We start from the raw sequence: 10,953 nt of genomic DNA, 5'->3' as shown, positions 1-10,953 counted from the left end.
GGTCAGTCTGAACTGGTAGCCTAATAATGGCCGAGCCCTCCGCCCCAAACATTCAAGTGTCCCTTTTTTTCCTAAATCCAAGGTGGCAACCCTAACTAGTGCGACAGCCTGCCAAATTGCAATTGGCAGGTTAGATTATTTTGTCTAAATTGCAATCAGTGCACCCCTATTAATTTTTCTACAATTATTACTGCACACACTAGGAAATAATATTAATTGAGAATCTCAAATGAGACCAAGATGACATGCTCAAAGGTAATTAGAGCGAAATGCAAGGGTTAAGGTTATGCAAGTTTTCGATCATACTTTGTGTGCTACCAAATTTATTTTTGTGCTACTGATTTTTTTTGCTTGCTAGCACCAGTGCTACCACTTTAAAAAATAAGCGTACAGCCCTGCGATAGAAGGCCGGTTCAGTATGGGTGAAATATTTAAGGCGAGACACTGGAATGTAAATAGGTTAAAATGTGAAACTTACTCTTCCAGTAGATTACTGACATCAAAACTATTATTTTCTTCACAATGTGTTCAGAAATATTTTAATAAATATGCATATTCTGCAATATCTAACTTAAATATGTGTACGTTTATGTGTACATTTTCTGTTGTGATGTAATGAAATATCTGTGTATGAAAAGCATAATGGACTGGTAAACATTTTGCCTAAAATATTTTAGATACATTGATATGTACGACTAGATACGTCAAACGTATCCAGTTATTATTTAAAGAGCACCTGTATTATGCTTTTTTGTCTTTTCTGACCTATAAATGTTGTTATAATGTGTTATAGTCATGTTAAACGATACCAAAGTGTAAAATCATGACGTACATCCGTTTAGACGTATTTTCTGCCGACCGTCTGGGGTGGCAGTGCACAGCGCTCAACACTAGGGACGCGATTCATTTGTTCAAATTTCCTGGATCACGTGACGTGAACAAAGCAGATTGTCCATGTATGGTAATGCTGCTACACGCTCAGGCCCGCTCCCTTCGCAGGTCTTCCAGAAGGTAACCAATCACAACGGAGTGTGTTTGGCGGGAGGGGGGCGGAGAAAGACGAAGCGTGTTGACAGAGAATGCAGAAAGCCCCCAGATCTCACCAAAAGAACCCAGTCTGTTTGTGTGAACAATAACATCTCCAGCGCCATCTCCCTGAACACCGGTTCCCCCCAGGGCTGTGTTCTCAGCCCCCTGTTGTTCACCCTGATGACGCAACTGTCGTCCCAAATTCAGCACCAACCACTTTTTGGAGAATCAATAAGATCACAATAAATAAAGTGCAAACCTTCATAAACAAATGTCTCAGAAGAATACTGAAAATCTACTGGCCGAACAAGATCAGCAACAACGATCTGTGGACAAGAACAAAACAACGCCAGTGACCGTGAACTCTGGAGGTCCCTTGTCGACGGCCTATACCCCAGTAGGGGTGTAAGGCGTAAGTACTTTTTGAAGTATGAGGACGACACAACTGTTGTCGGCCTCATCAAGGATGACAATGAACTGGCCTACAGGGACGAGGTGAAACACCTGGTGGACTGGTGTAAAGTCAACAACCTGATCCTTAATGTTGAAAAGACAAAGGAGATCATTGTCGACTTCAGAAAATCTCGGCCTAGTCATACTCCACTCCACATCAATGACGCTGCGGTGGAAGTCGTCAGCAGCACTAAGTTTCTGGGGGTCTAAATGACTGGCAAGCTAACCTGCTGCCTCAACACCACCTCTCTGGTGAAGAAGGCACAGCAGCGCCTGCATTTCCTGCGCCGGATGAGGAAAGTCTCCCTCCCCCCTCCCATCCTGATCACCTTCTACAGGGGCACTATCGAGAGTCTGCTGACCAACTGCATCTCCGTCTGGTTTGGGGCCTGCAATGCCTCGGACTGGAAGTCTCTGCAGAGAGTGGTGAGAACAGCGGAGAAAATCATCGGGTCCCCGCTCCCATCCATCTGGGACATTGGGCAGAAGCGCTGCCTGACCAGAGCCCAACGCATCTCCTCTGACTCCACCCACCCTCACCACAGACTGTTCTCCATGCTGAACTCTGGCAGGAGGTTCCGCAGCATCCACAGTAGGACATCTAGGTTCAGTGACAGTTTCTTCCCCCTGGCCATTAAACTGTTGAACACCCACGGACAATAAATAAACCATCCACCACCGCCCCCCCTCCCACCTAACCCTCTTAGTATTTTACTTCATGCCATCTTTTTATATTCTGTCTCCACTCCACCGTGACCCAAGGCAACGCAATTTCTTTTAATATGTGCACTAGTGCATTTATTGAATGACAATAAAAACAAGTCGAAGTCGAAGTCTAAGATGACAGAAAGAGTTTCCCCACAATCTACATAGTTTTTTGTGCAGTGATTCGTGTCAGGCTGCTCTATACGAGTCATTAAAGGCCTACTTCACCGGTTTGAATATGAAGGTGTATTTAATTCTGAGATCCTATGTAGTATAAATGTGCAAAAAAAATTAAAATCGGTTAATCCTAGCCTGAGAAAAGGCAGAAAGAGTGTTTTTTTAACCCTATATTTCTCTTTCTTGTGACATCACAGAAAGAGAAATATAGGGTTAAAAAAAACTTACTTTGTAAATATTACTGTGATGTCTTTTACTGTGACATAACCGGGTTAAAAAAACACTCTTTCTGCCTTTTCTCAGGCTAGGATGAACCGATTTAAATTTTTTTCGCACATTTATACTACATAGGATCTCAGAATTCAATACACCTTCATATTCAAACTGGTGAAGTAGGCCTTTAATAAAAAATTAAGACCAGAAAAGTAGTGACATGAATCCTTACTTAGTGGTTATGATTAACTCCCAGACTCATGTTGTAGAGTTAACTGTTTAATATTTCGGCTTTAAGTAATACACGGACATTGCATACTGAGCTCAATAAAACATGTGACCCTAACACATAGCTCAATAACCTTTTGAACTCCCTACGAGAGCATGTAGCGCCCTCTAGTGGCTAACATAGAAATAGCAATGTATCAACTCACATCACATCTCCCCTCTTAGTAAGTTTGCCCAACAAGCTTAATAAACAAATATTATGATGCAGCTTCTTAACAAAAGGTCAAGTATAACAAAATAACTATTGAAAATCGTTGCAATGTTTGAACACAATAACATGTATATTGCTTGACAACTGTATTATTTTCCATATTTCTTATAACCATTATTGTCTCTCACACCTCACCCCCCCCCCCCCTTTTTTAGAGGGTGTTGCATTAACCGGAAAATAAAAATATCAACATGCTGCACATTTACATCAAAGAAGATAGACATCTCTACTTTGAAACACAGTCCTTGAACCTGACAGGTGTTCTAACTTATCTCCCAGCCAATGTTCTCCTTGGAGAAAACCCTGGGCTGGTGGGTACCACTGTAGCTGGAGTGACAGGGGCAACAGGAGACATCGGAGTGGAACCCGTGTCACAAGAAGAGTCATGGTTTAGCTCACTAGTCCCTTGTGCTGATGACTGTGGCCCCTCCTGGATATGTCTCCTGTTCCTGCGGGCGACCGTGCCCTGCTCAGTTTGCGCGTAGTAGGACCTGGGCTCCGGTGCTTTTGCAATGACTTTCGCCGGAGTCTTCCAGGCTTTTTGTCCATCCAGTTTGACGTTGACACTCTGACCCGGCTGGAGAGTAGGCAAAGATCATGCTGATTGACGCCTGTTGTAGAAGAAGCGATAGACATCTTTGGTCTGCTCGTCTCTGAGTTTGACAGCTTTGTGGTCAATAGGACTTGGATGCAACTGCTTAGGCAGCATGGGGACTGTCGTCCTGATCTGTCGACTAGTCATAAGTTGGGAAGGACTCAGACCTGTTGCAGTGATCGGGGTGGCTCTGTAGCTCATCAGAGCCAGGTGAGGATCAGGTTGACGCAGGATTATTTTAGCTGTGGCAACAGCCCTTTCTGCCGCCCCATTAGCCTGTGGATAGTGGGGGCTGGATGTTAAATGTCCAAAGTTATAAGTTTTGCTGAATTGCCTGAACTCTGCTGAAGTGAACTGGGTACCGTTATCTGATACCAGTTCGAGCGGGATCCCCCACCTGACAAACATGCTCTTTAAGCGAGCAATAACCTGTTGGCTACTCATGGTAGACAGATGTGCAATTTCGATGTCACGTGAATAATAATCCACCACTACAAGATATGTAGTGGTGGATTATTATTATACATTTGCCAACTTGTTCGCAAATGTCTGCTGCTATTTTCTGCCAGTGGCGTGGTCATTAATGGCTCTTTCCTCTGAGTAGGTTTGTTTCTCAGGCAGAACTCACATGTTTTGACCATTTCAGTAATGTCTCGTCCAATTCCTGGCCTCCACACAGTCATGTTTGCTCTCTCTCGACACTTAGTGAGGCCCTGATGACCTTGGTGTATCTGAGACAGTACATGCTTTTGCTGTGATGAGGGAACAACGATCCTGTCGTCGTGTAGAAGGAGTCCCTCAACTTCTGAAAGATGGGCTCTGGCTGCATGAAACTTATGCAACGTATGTGGAATGTGCGTCAGCTCTACAGGCCAGCCTTCGTTTGTGTAGCGGGCAGCTGTCTGCAGAGACAGCTATACTCCAATCTCTCAGCTGTTATTGGTCTTGTTGATATCACCCCCTGTACATAAGCTTTGACCTCGTGTTCTGTGTCGGACTCACCACAGTCTGGCAGAGGGTTGCGGGACAAGGTGTCGGCCACAATGAGCTGCTTCCCTGGAACATGAACAGCTTCAACATTAAACTTCATCAGACGCATTAATAACCGCTGACATCTTACATGCGCTTTGTCAAGGTCGTATGACTTTATCAGGGGGACGAGCGGCTTATGGTCTGTTTGCAAACAGAACTTTTCCATGCCCTGTCGGTACCTCACAAAGCGCTCACACGCCCAAACACCAGCAAGGCATTCTTTTTCGATCTGACAGCCGCTCTGTCTCAGTCAGTGATCTTGAACAAAAGGCGACTGGCTTGAGCCCCTCTCTCTGCTCCTGAAACAGCGCAGCTCCCAGACCGAAGCTGCCGGCGTCTGCACTAACCACTGTTGGCTTGGAGGGGTTGTAATGTGCCAGGACCGGTGCAGTGGTTAGCATAGTCTTTACCTGTTTGAAAGCTTCTTCCTGTACTCCTCCCCATAACCACGCAGTCTCCTTTTTCAATCAGCTGTTAATGGGGCGCATGATGGAAGACAGATCTGGGAGGAACCGGCCCAGGTAGTTGTTCATCCCAATGCACTGGCGTAGTTCTGTGACGTTGGTTGGACTGGGCATATCTGAGATGACTCTGACTTTTTCAGTGCTGGGTTTGATGCCATCTTTTTTCAACAATGTGTCCAAAATACTTGATCTCTGATATTCCAAACTGGCACTTTTCTTTATTCAGTTTGAGCCCTGAAGCCCTGACCGTCTGCATAACTGCTCTGAGGTTGCGGTCATGCTCTTCTCTGTCCTTACCAAAAATCAGGATGTCATCCATTGTGCTTTGTAAAAACACTAAATTATCGGGGTATAGCTCTGTCCAAAGTGAAAAGCGTCAAATTCCTCCTATTGATTGGTGTCCGAATTGAAAAATCTAAATGTAATAGTCCTTTCTTTAAACTTTATTTTGACCCAGACCAACTGTTGTGGTCACAGCAGCCCGCTGTGTTTTCCTCGTCTGTATCTGCCACTCCCCCTGTCTGTCTCACTTCGCACCTGGTCCTCATCTGCAATCACGCTCACCTGGTCTTCACCTCCAATCAACTCCCCTTCATAACCCGTGGATTCCTTGCTGTTGGCGCCAGATCGTCCTATGCGCTACCGTGGTAACTATAACGTACCTGGCTCCAGTTTACTGTCCCTCGCTCTCGCTTACTCGTTTCTTGTTGCCTGTAGCTGTTGACCACAACCTAACTTTTGGTTTCCTCTGCCTGCAGTATCCGGATCACTCTCTCCAGCTTCCCGGTTTTGGTCTCCCCCTGGCTCCCTCACCCACTACCTGCTTCCCCACACCATATATAAAATAAACCTTTTTTATATAAATCCTACTTCGTCTCTGTCTGCTCTTGGGTCCAGCATCGTAACCATAACACCAACGTGCCGATCTAATTTTGTATAAAAATGAAAAGTAACTTTTTTTGTATTACAAGTTTCTTTTGAAATGAATTTGAATATGCAAATTTTTTTAATGTGTTTTTTTTAATCCAGCCTGGATCCTCGACCCCTTCTCTGTGGCTCTTGGTTCTGACACCCCCTATATCAGTTCCTGGTTTGTTCTTTGCTTAGTTCTTCCCCTCTGGGTCATATTCATCTGATAAATCAGGCAACTGTGAGTTTGTGCAGCTATACCACGACATTCTCCGCAAATGGCAGTGCAAAAGAATCCATGTTTTTTGCATGTGCATTTATTTGTGCTGCAGTCTTTCTTGCAACTACAGCGGACTACATCTAGTATTTCTGATGGTGCCGCAGGCTCATCGTCATTATTGGCCTAAATCTCCACTCCAAAACATGCCACCCCCAGTCTTTTGGGTCCATCATTTGGTAAAAGACCCGAAGATTATGGAACTTTGCAGCTGAAGTTGGAGGGAGAGTTTGAGGTTCCACTGGAGATGAGTTACTTTATCACAGAATCGCCTGTATCTCAGCATATCCAGTGATTCATCTTTTTGGCCCCCATACTAGAGCTTTTTCACCTGCTGCAATGATGATGCCTTTTCGCACATTTTCCGGTGACTGGCTGAACACCTTAGCTTGTTCGAGAAAGCTAGTGTCATTCTTTACTTTTTTCAGTGCCATTCCCTTTCCTAAGCCAAATAGATGAGACGTAGAATCACAGCCTGAAATGGCATGGAGAAAGAGGAGGTTGTCTGGTTTGTGTTGCTTTCTTTGGTTCTGGTGCCAGAAACAGCTCCTGTGCATTCAGATCAGCATGATGCAACAAGAGTACTAACAAGTGACAGTTGTGTATGCGAGTTTGTGTAGGCGAGAAATGTCAGGATAAGTACTAACTTTCGGGAAAATTTTGTGTATGGATTGATAGCAAGACGGACACACAGACTTACCCTGCGTTCCAGGGGCGGATCTACCGGGGTGGCATGGGGTGCAGAGGCGGATCTAGAAAAATATTCATGGGGTGGCAACCTGTGGCGGATGTATAGTATGCCGATTTAATTAAAGCCATATAAATAAATATTTACTTGGGAAAGCCCCCACATTTAGATATGTTGACTAAATAACATCATACTTAATGTATTGTAGCACGAGTGAAGCCTTACATTTAAACATAACATTTTTAAAGATTATTATTACTGAATAATTACTACATTACCTGCCTCACAACAATCACCTGCACTAATACACCAGCATGGGGCTCAAAATCTATGCAAATAGGGCTGCAATAAGTACTTACAGTCATATGAAAAAGTTTGGGAACCCCTCTCAGCCGGCAACATTGCACTGATTTGTTGAACCATGTACAGATACACAATCTGCAGCCAGATGTTCTTGCAGGTCTTTGGAGGTGATCTTTGGGTTGTGTGCAACCATTCTCACAATCCGCCGCATATGCCGCTCTTGTACTTTTCTTGGTCTGCTAGACCTGGGTTTAACTGCAACTGTGCCTGTGTCCTTCCATTCCCTGACAACGTTCCTTACAGTAGAAATTGACAATTGAAACCTTTGGGAAAGCTTCTTGTAGCCTTCCCCTAAACCATGATAATGAATAATCTTTGTTTTTAAGATATTTTGGGAGCAGTTTTGATGGTCCCATTCTGTCTCACTTCAGCAGAGAGTCAAAGAGAAGTGCAACTTGCATTTAGGCACCTAAAATACATTTTCTCATGATTAAACAGACATTTCTATGAGGTTCAAGGCTTAACAACATAATCCAACCAACTTTGTGTTTAAAGTCATCAGTTTTACATGCTGTTACAGGCATTAAAATCAACAAAACCACAAGGGTACCCATATTTTTGCACAGCCAGTTTTTCACATTTTATTTTATTTCACACAACCAAATACTGCTTTTCAAAAAATCTTTGTTTGGAAAACATCCCAGTAGTTAGCTGTTCCTGGTAAATTAAAGACATACCACTTTTATCTTTTTTTTTGTGAAAGCAGAGTCAATTATAATGCCGGCTGAGAGGGGTTCCCAAACTTTTTCATATGACTGTAATTAACAGTGAGTCTTTGGTATTTGCCTGTGTTAATATGAGATACTCCCATCAGATGTCAATCATCAGTCAAACTTGAGTGCAAATATCAAGTTATTCAAATATTCTAGTAATTTACATACAATACAGATACAATCATTCATATAAATATTGTGCGGCATTTTCCTATGTTTGGTCACAAACAGTGACCTGTTAAACACACTGTAAATGGGAAGAGGTTCAGTAATGTCACACAGAAATAGGCCTACTGGTTATTATGAGCAATCGATAAGCACAACCTAAGACTTTAATTTAAAATAGTGTGATAAGGATTAGGAAGTATCCTTGTACAAAGGCCTATAGATAAAATTAAACAAAATAATTAATGAATTTCAAGGGTGTAGGTTATGATTAAACCTCGGTTTAGGACACTTTTTAAATGGGGAGTCTGGGGGTGCCAGACCCCCCATTTCCTGCATTCTGGTGAATTTGTTTGCATCAAGTTTATGTAAAGTAATTGACAACATTTAGTTTCCCAGTAACAAAAATAGAATAGAATACAATGCAGTAATATTTCAAATATTTATTCTTCTCTATTGTTAAAAAAAGAAGAAGTGATTATTCACGTCTATCATTGAGAATGTAGTGGCTGGTGTTATTTTACTTGCCTGCAATCTTCAAATATTCAAAAATAATAAAGTGCAAAATGATCCTCATGTACTTCCTTTAAAGGTGCAGTGTGTAATATGACATCATCAAGAAAGTTCTACAAAGTTCTAGAATGCAACACTCCCTGGGTAACCCCAACCCTTTTGAATAATAACAGAAGCTACAGTGGCCTTCGAGGACAAGAACAATTCTAAATGTTAAACAATGCACCTGATGACATTCCAACTATGACACTTTCAAGATGGCGGCACTAGGCCTTGGTCCAAAATATGCAGAAATATGGACATATATGAGACCATTTCTAAGGGAAAAAATAATAATTCAAAACATTTTTTTCAGCTATTATGCACTAAATTAAATGTACTTATGGATATTATAATTACTTTCTACAAAATCTGCTAGGAAATAAAACCCAAAATTCTACACACTGCAGGTTTAAGCTACTAGTGACTAAGTGTGCAGTGGACAGAGGGAGGAAGAGATATCTTTATTTTAGAATTTAGCTTTTTGATTTGTGAGCGTGATCCTCGCTGACTTTAGACTGACTCGTGCTGTCTGCTCCGTGAGGCTCGAGCCCTTCAGCTGAGCGAACAGCTGTCCAACACGGAGATGAAAAACCAAACTTAACTATCCTGTCCTGACTTAAGGTGGAGGAACCAAATATAAATGAATAAATATTGTACTAAACTGTGACACAAGTAATGAGTTGTGGAATTTGGATCAGTAGCCTACAGTAGTGCACAATCTTCGCTCATGTGAACGTTATTATAGTTTTTCCGAAGCATTCACGAGTTCCTAACGTTATTATTAACCTCTAGTCATTGTCACCACAAAGCAGCATATTAACTTTATAGGAAAACTACAACTCCATTAGCCCTGCTCTTTTCTCATTATTGTCATTTCTTCATAGATAGACAGTTCAGCAGTAATACCTCTCCAGGTATTACTGATATACTTCCTAATTCTTATCACACTATTTTAAATTAAAGTCTTAGGTCGTGCTTATCGATTGCTCATAATAACCAGTAGGCCTATTTCTGTGTGACATTACTGAACCTCTTCCCATTTACAGTGTGTTTAACAGGTCACTGTTTGTGACCAAACATAGGAAAATGCCGCACAATATTTATGAATGATTTTATCTGTATTGTATGTAAATTACTAGAATATTTGAATAACTTGATATCTGCACTCAAGTTAGACTGATGATTGACATCTGATGGGAGTATCTCATATTAACACAGACAAATACCAAAGACTCACTGTTAACTAAGTACTTATTGCAGCCCTATTTGCATAGATTTTGAGCCCCATGCTGGTGTATTAGTGCAGGTGATTGTTGTGAGGCAGGTAATGTAGTAATTATTCAGTAATAATAATCTTTAAAAATGTTATGTTTAAATGTAAGGCTTCACTCGTGCTACAATACATTAAGTATTATGTTATTTAGTCAACATATCTAAATGTGGGGGCTTTCCCAAGTAAATATTTATTTATATGGCTTTAATTAAATCGGCATACTATACATCCGCCACAGGTTGCCACCCCTTAAAATCTCCTGCCACCCTCTTGCCACCCCATGAATATTTTTCTAGATCCGCCCCTGCTGCGTTCCAATCCCCATAGGCTACTTCCATACTATTTAGTATAGCAGAAAAAGATTTAGGATGTCCCCATACATGCACGTCAATTGTAGTATGCTGAAAATACATAAATGCCCTATTAACTCCAACAGCATTTTGGATTATTCGTCTTTATTTTTGACATTTCTCACCATAATGAAAAAAAATCTTTCTTATCTGATTTTTTTCTCTCTCCTGTGGACCTAAACCTCTTCTGTACTTTAGTATGTAGTGTAGTAAAAATAAAGAGTATGTGATTAGGAACGCAGGGTGAAGCTGCATTTCAATACTAGTTCCACTTCCCCTCGTTCACTTCCCCTCAGCCCTTGGTATGACGGAGGGAGAGTGGAGGGAGAGTGGGTGGGAGAGGAGCGGGGGATTTAAATGGAACCCACTTGCCCTTGAAGTCGCAATGGACCGTCGGTTACATAGGTAGTTCTGAATGCAAATAATAGAGAATTATAACATTCTACTAAAGTATATTGCATAAAGCCATTTCCAGCTTGACAAACTTGAATAT

Source organism: Ammodytes marinus (genome assembly GCF_949987685.1).
Source record: "Ammodytes marinus genome assembly, chromosome: 22".
Lineage (NCBI taxonomy): Eukaryota > Metazoa > Chordata > Actinopteri > Uranoscopiformes > Ammodytidae > Ammodytes > Ammodytes marinus.
This window is presented reverse-complemented; position numbering follows the sequence as displayed.